The 5,963-nt window shown below is 39.8% G+C and overlaps 1 non-coding gene across 1 annotated transcript; it reads right to left on the bottom strand.

The window, feature by feature from the left end:
* Positions 1–4,715: 4,715 nt before the first annotated feature.
* Positions 4,716–4,850, bottom strand: LOC115871098. Its single transcript, XR_004047082.1, has one exon. It is a non-coding gene; the product is annotated as a small nucleolar RNA SNORA13 (small nucleolar RNA).
* Between the last annotated feature and the right edge of the window lie 1,113 nt (positions 4,851–5,963).

Below are 5,963 nucleotides of genomic sequence, written 5' to 3'. Positions count from 1 at the left end.
CTATGAAAGTTAGATTATGGTGCATGGATACCTTTCAAATTGATTACATATTATTCAAATATATGATTTCATAAGTAATTTACTTTGTTATCATTATTACATTTCCACTTCAATCTTTAAAATGATATTTTTGTAGACTTGTATTGCTTCTAATTGTTGTTATTAAAGTTATATTATGAAGAATGTTCTTACATGTATCTCTACATCTATGTTGCATGTTATTTCCTTAAAATAAAGTCATAGGTTGCTTGTTGTTAGGTACTATGGAGTAAACGCTGACGCCCAGAGCGATAGACAACAGAACAAATCATGTCTTAGCTGTGGGGCCACCCTCATATTCGTTAGTATATTTGAGCCCAGTGTTGCAGTGACTCCACATCAATCAATTTACATTATTGAGGGTCGACCTCTTTTTTGTCAACCCTCGACCAACCATGATGCCCTTCTCCAGGGATTGTTCTCTCCTGATAATATGTCCAATGTGAAACAAAAATCTCACCATCCTCACTTCTAAGAAGCATCCTGGCTGTCCTTCCTCTAAGTGATTTGTTCATTCTTCTGCTGGTACTCAATGTAGCCAATAATCTTTTCCACCACTACAATCTGCTTCTGACAAATCTTTGTATTCCTTTTTCATTTACCTACCACTTATGTGCGCATGAGCTGATTGAAAGAGCCTGGTTTGTGTCAAGTGCATATTCATCATTAAAATATCTTTGCTTTAAAAAAAGAAAAGGTTTTTGAAGGTGGTTTTTACAGCAGATACATCATTTGATTTCTTCACTACTGTTTCCATGGATACTGATGACCAATCCAAATAGAGTAAAATCATGGATTACTTTTAGCTTTTCTCTCATTTGTTATGATGTCTAAATACCTATTAGTAGGAAATTGATTAAATTAATCATGGTATACTCATGTCATATGATTTTTTTCAATAAAATAACTTCAATAAAATACATTCCAAGAAGTGAGTAGTAAAATAAAAGCAAGCCCTGGGTTCCTTTGGACACGCGCCTCCATCCTTATGCTTGGTATAGCGAAAGACTGGCATGTTTACCAAACTGGATCCCGCAGCACCTGCAAAAGCTGGAACCAGCGTAAGATGGAAAGTTGCCAGGAAAGGAAAACTCAAGCTATTTTCCACTAAAATGAGTGACAGGAAAGTGGTAAGACAGGACTCTGTCAAAGGTGGAAAATAGACGAGACAGGGACAATGAGGCCTCTCCATTAAGTGCCAGCTCTCACATGTTTTATCAGAACCTAACTCATCACCCTCAAGTCTATTCCAACTCATAGCAAGCCTATGACCAAATGTCATGTTATTTTGGGTTGGGTTGCTAAAAGTTCTCAAAGAGTATGCAATGCCATTATAATTTTAATGTTTTAAATTTTTTCAGCTTTTATTTTAAATATTATTTTTACAATCCCTATGTGGTGTTATACTGGGTTGAGTCTTGGGGTGCTAGCTAATAGGTCAGCAGTTCAAGCCCAACATCCCCTCCTTTAGAGAAAGATGAGGCTCCTGTTCCCATAAATATTTACAGTCTCCCAAACTCTATGAAAGTGTTCTATTCTGTACTATGGGGTCATTATGAGCCTGAATTGCCTAGTTGGCAGTAGATAGATGGGTACCAAAGAGTATGATTCAAAAGGTAAAAACAACTCAGTCCCACATTTACATAGTATCAATGGCACAGGGTGAGGAGTAAGGGATCTCATGCCAAACTCATTTCATAAGGGTGTTGATTCTTGACCAGAACGAATTTTTAGGATCATAACCTGGCAAGCTCATGCTGTCCCAAGGGAAGAATTACTGTTGCATTTTCATAATCAAAGGGCAGTGTGTTACAGGCAGCTGTTCTAAGAGCAGTGGGGTGAGCTGATCTGTAATCTGTTTCTACCTATGCTGTATCTTTCTTTAAAAGACGACACATCTGTGAATCTTAACCATAAATTAAATCGGTCATTTTCAGCCAGTACCACAGCAGTGAGTTTCCTGTACTGCATCTTTACAAGCCATTCTAATAGTTGAAATGTCCTCTTAGGATGGGTTCTTGATGTATTGTTTTGTTTTCAGGTCGTTGTCATTTTGGACAATGCCTGGTGGTACAAAGCGTGAAGCGCTCAGCTACTAACCACGTGGTTGCCAACTCACATCTATGGAAGCTGCCTGAGAAGAAAGGTCGGTCAATCAGACCACAGCCATTATCCCCCTCTGAAGGCACCGTGAGGAGAAAGAAACTCAGAATTTACCCCGTTGGTTTCGTTGTCTGTTTTCCAGGTGTCTTCATTTTTCTTTCTTTCTCCTTTTATTGTATTTTTTAGTCTTGTAGGTAGAAATATCCTTAATGAAGTAAGGAAGAGAGAGCGTGCTTCCTGGTTGCCTCATCACGGTGGAAGCTGCCCTGTTACAATGACATCTGCATCAGAATGCCTTACCCAGCTCCTCCCATCTCCTGAGTTCAATTGTAGGAAGATCCTGAAGACTACAACAAAGCAATCTGGGAGGAGAACTGGGGGAAATAATGATCATTGTTGAGAATAACTTGTGTTCTTTCTTGCTATTCATTGTTAGATGGCCCCCAGTTGGTTCTGCCCCAAAGCCACCCTGTGTATGCCAGAATAAAGCACTGCCAGGCCCTCTGCTGTTCGCCTCAGCTTTCTCCTTTTCATTGCACCGCCCCTCTGCCCAGCGCGACCTTCTACAAGGACTAAGCTCTCCTGATGACATGTCCAAAATATGAGAGACAAAGTCTCATCATTTCTGCCTCTTAGATGCACTCTGGCCGTACTTTTTCCAAGAAAAATGTGTGTGTCCTTTCTGCATTCCATGTTGTTATTGCTGCTGTCAGTTGCCCTTGAGTTGACTGTGACCCAGTGGGCTCTGACCTATCGTGACCTTCTGGTGAGAATGAAACCATTTCTGGTCCTGCCCCCTCCTCACAGTTGTTCCTGTGCCTGAGCCTATTGACGCAGCCCTAGTGTCAATCTGTCTTGTTGAAGACCTTCTTCTTTTTCAGTGGCCTTCCACTTTACTAAACATGATGTCCTTCTCTAGGGACTGGTCTCTCCTGACAATGTGTCCAAAGTATGCAAGACCAAGTCTTACCACCCTTGCCTCTAAGGAGCACCCTTGCCTTACTTCTTCCAATACAAATTAGTGTGCCTTTTTAGTAGTCCATGATGTTTGTAATATTCTTTTCCAGTACACAAATAAACATGCATACATTCTTCTACAGTCTTCTTTACTCAATGTCCAACTTTCACGGACCTTTTTCTCAGATAGATTTGTTTGTCCTTTCAGTGGTCTATGTTCTCTTTCTTCTCCAGCACCGTAATTCAAGTGCATGGATTCAGCTTCAGCTTCCTGGAGTCAATGGCCAACTGTCCCAGGCATAGGAGGCCAAGGAGAAGACCATGGCTTGGATCTGGTGCACCTTCGTCCTCAGAGTAACAACTTGCCTTTTAATACTCTAAAGAGGGCTTGTGCACCAGATTTACCACTGCAATCTGTCTTTTGTTATCTTTATTGCTGCTTCCATGCACATCGATTTGGATCCAAGCAAGACAAAATCCTTGACAATTTTAATCTCTTCTCCATTTAAACTTTAATCTTTTCTCCATTTATCATGATGTTACCTATTGGTCCAGTTGTGAGGATTTGAGTCTTGTTTATATTGTAGTGAAGCCCTATAGATTTCAATTGCATAATGGTGTATGTTGTGGGAGGAATTTGAGGATATCCACTCCCTTTATAAGGCTGCTATAAGTTTGAAAGGACTCAGTGACTTTTGTTTATTTGTTTTATATGTTATCTGTAAATAGTGTTTTAAAAATAAAATATTCCAATATGTATCTGTAGGCAAAATGATAACATTCACTTGTGTAGTCTCTGAATGCATCCCTCTCAAATGCAGACAGGGTGGTCCGGGTATCTATGGTTCAGACAGATTGGCACTTACAGGGCTATGCTGTCAAGGAGATCTAATGATTTACAAATAGGCTGCTCTTACCACCCTGACATTCATATGTAATCTTTGTCACTCATGTGTAATAGCAATGCATTGGAATTATTTAGCATTATCAGTATTGTAAAATTCAGAATTGAAATAAGGGTGATATTTTTTATATGGCTTGGAAAACACAGAATGAAGTAGTAGACCTAACATTTTGCTATGACACAAAGAAAATGAATTTTAGAGAAAAAAAATATCAGAGGATCAGGGAATATGGCCACTAGATAACAAGCACTGGGAGATCTCAGCAACCAAGAGGGACATCCTACACTTCTTGGCACCAAGAAAGTCAACTTCAAAGCTAAGTAGACCAATGTTTCTTAAAGTAGAAGAGCAGCAAGAACTCAGGACAGACTCAGCTTTACCACTGCCCAGCGCCTGTGTGTCCCACTCCTCCCTGGCACTGCCAAATTTTCCGGGTCCCTGAGGCAACCCAGGCATCAAACCTCTTACCTCACTAGCCTCTGGGGGCGCTGCATGTTTAACAGACTGCATATGCAGCAGTTCACATAGTCTACACTGCCCAGCATTTTTTTTTAATTGCTCCTTCTACCCTGATTTTTCTCCACTTCCCTCCCCTATTAAGTATATACCTACACACAATAACATTACCCAAGGAGCAGGAATCCCCTCACCCAAGATGGTTTTATTTTTTCTTTCTTTTTTGTACTTTCATTTTATTATAGTATTTTTTTTAACTGTTCCTTATGCAGTTCCCATGCCAAAGAAACCGAATTCAAAGGCAGAACGTGGCTGCCACGGTGGTTAATTTGGGCCTTTTTTGACACCACGTTCACTAGTTTCTGAAAGCGAAGGGGCAACACAAAAGCCGGTTATTATGGTATTTTATTGTCTTATTTTTCTAGTTTTCTCCCACTTTCACTGCTGGAGCAACCCCACCATCCTGAGAGTATGCATTTCCCTCAGGGAAAAACAGGCAGGCCTGCAGATTTGGGCATACCCACTCAAAAAGTCTTCCTCTCAGCACACAAGCACCCCCAGACACACAGTTACATAGTACTGTAATAGAACTCCCATGCCCACACCGAGCGTCTCTATTTATTCTCTTTACCTCCACACTTTATCTCTTTTTTTTCCTCCTTGTCTTTTCCCCCTATTTTTAGCTTCTTCCCATTCTCTCAATTTCTTTACTCTGTTTTCTCTCTGTATCTTCTTTAATTATGCTTCTTCTTATGAATACACACATACACACACCCAAATCCTCTTTTCTGGTCTGAATATTGGCTTATGTTTTTCTCCTGCCGCATCCATTATCTCTTTCTGCCCTCCCTCTTTGTCCTTGTGAAATATATTTCCATGAAACCTATGAATTCCGATTAGCCCATTTAAAATACTTTTATCATTATTTTTACATATCTATTGGCCTAGCCACATGGCCACTTCTATTATTTTAATTACTTTTATTTTATTTTCTCTCTTCTGCACCCCCTTTCCCTCACTTACCTATCTCTCTCCTCTTTTCTCTATTTCGTCTTTGCATGTTTTCTGAAATGTACTATACCTCTCCCACGTCACTAAACAGCGTCAACTACCTCTAGTTCACACACCACAAATAACTGCCCCAGGATGATGAGGAAACGGCAGTGAACCACAAGACAAAGAATAAGAACATCATGATCTTATTAATAGAGGCAAAAAGTATTTGACAATATACAACACCCATTTCTGATTGAAAAATACTCAATAACATGGGAATAGAAGGGAAACTCCTTGACATATAATAAGGTGCATATAAAAATAGCCAATGTTTAATACCACACTTAAAGGAGAACATGATAATAGTTCTCCTAAAAGCAGAAACTAGAAACAGATGCCCTCTTTTCACTACTCTTACCCAGCATCATGTTGGAAAGAACCATTAGAAAATCAAGGGAATACAATTGGACAGAGAACGGAAACTCTCACTGTTTACTGACTGTGTCA

Source organism: Echinops telfairi, unplaced genomic scaffold (assembly GCF_000313985.2).
Source record: "Echinops telfairi isolate 266 unplaced genomic scaffold, ASM31398v2 ScPeMD7_3533;HRSCAF=4204_0, whole genome shotgun sequence".
Lineage (NCBI taxonomy): Eukaryota > Metazoa > Chordata > Mammalia > Afrosoricida > Tenrecidae > Echinops > Echinops telfairi.
Note: the sequence above shows the minus strand (reverse complement) of the source record. Positions and strands in the feature narration are given on the sequence as shown.